The following is a 1,873-nucleotide window of genomic DNA, read 5'->3' as shown; positions in this document are numbered from 1 at the left end:
TGGGCTCAGAATTTGCTGTTTGATAGTATACCAAATGTCATATCTAAATACAGAAGTCAGTTCTATACTTTTAGTCTTTGGCACAGGCTACTGTTTAGGTAAACATATGTGATACCTTATCTGACTGCGTGAGAACGTATCTCAGGGTAAATTTCCAAAGTACTGTGGGAAAACTACTAAATTTAATGGGGGATGTATTCCAGCCATGTGTGTTTTAGCCACAGCACTTTTCCTTTAAATAAGTCACATTCACAACACCTTGAAAATATGCCTCCATACTTATTTATACTGAAATTCTTTTCCTTCCTGATCTGAAGAAAAGTTCATTTTATGGAGAGCAGATGTTTTTTAGCTTAATGCATTTTTATTCACGTGTTTTAGCTTTGTTCAATAATTCTTAAGTACACTTGGGAATTCCAGAGCATGTAATTGTCCTGCAAGTTCACTTAGAGCCATGAGATGGCTTCAAGCTGGTCTGTCATTCAGCTGGTGGACATACCAATGGCTAAGTGTATTTCTGATGAGCCCTTTACTTATGTATTTCTAAAACAATATCTTGGCAGCTTTGCTAAAGATTTATTTTGCAGATTAGGGATATTCAGCCCTTGAATAAGTGAGCAATCCCAGGTCAGGGCGACACTAACCATGCAAAGAGCTGACCCAGGGCCTACGAAGCTGAGGAGGGGAAATTTGTGCTGGGTGAAACTGGTGTGAAGTATTGCTTATGCATAAAACATCATGGGATCTCATGTACTGGTTGGTTTTTTTTTTTTCTGGAGCTATGAATTTTGCTATTCTTTTGAAAAATGGGGTTTCATATTCAAGCTGTACGAAGTATCTCACCAGGAAATGCAAGAAAAGCCTTTTGTTGGAAAGAAATTTTAGATTTTGAACTTCAAAATGTTGGAAAATGCAGAAGAGTGTATGAGTTATTTACTCTATAGCAGTCCATCAACTGAATTTCTAAAGGACTAATGTGGAAAAAGGTGTGATAAATCTGTGCATTTGTGTTCAGTGGTGTTCTGAAGGAGGAGAGGAACAGGCTGTACTGAAGAAGTTCAAATGGAAAATTATTGCTTATGCAGGAGGGGGTCTGTAATTACCAGGAAAGTATGCAATCTTGTGAAAATAAATTGCAATAGATATATACATAGATCACAACATTTTCTGCAGCATCAGCCACTTAAGTTCACATCTCCCAGTTTCATTTTGAATTTAAAGTTTGAATCAATCCAAAACTACAAGGCCAAACTCTTCTGAAATTTCCAAGTTTCATCTGCTTTTGATACAAAACTATAAACCATAAATTGACTTCTCACTTTGTAATGAAACTCCAGACTCAGTGAATATTTGTGCTTTTTGTTTTATTGTAAAAGTTTGCCTTCCTGTATGAGTATGAAAGTATTGCTTTTGCCCCTAAGGCTGAACTCACATGAACCCAATTTTAACAAATTTGCTTTAAATAACTTTTTCAGTATTCTCTGAGTGCTGCTACAAAAGAAATTGTGTGGCAAGTAGTAGGCTGTGAATACCCAAAAAGAGAAGAAAGAGCACATAAGCAGGCGGGCACAGACATATTTTCTACTGGAGTTAGCATTTTCAGAAAGAATCTGAACCCATGCATCTCTCTCCCACTGCCAAAAAGGACTGTTTATCAGAGGTTTCAACGGTGCTAGCAAGTGGCTCCGTTGCAACATGATGGAAAAACAGACTGCCGGTCAACCTCTCTTTAATCTGTCTCTGTTGCCCCAGTTTTTTTCATGTTAAAAATTAGTTTATATTCCACTGGAACTGACCATCAGTTCCAATACTGTATGTTTGCAGTCATTTCCCAAAATTGTTCTTTTGGGCAAGAAATCTAATAACAAATGTG

This window comes from Egretta garzetta, unplaced genomic scaffold (genome assembly GCF_000687185.1).
Source record: "Egretta garzetta isolate BGI_Z169 unplaced genomic scaffold, ASM68718v1 scaffold188, whole genome shotgun sequence".
NCBI classification, from domain to species: domain Eukaryota; kingdom Metazoa; phylum Chordata; class Aves; order Pelecaniformes; family Ardeidae; genus Egretta; species Egretta garzetta.
This window is presented reverse-complemented; position numbering follows the sequence as displayed.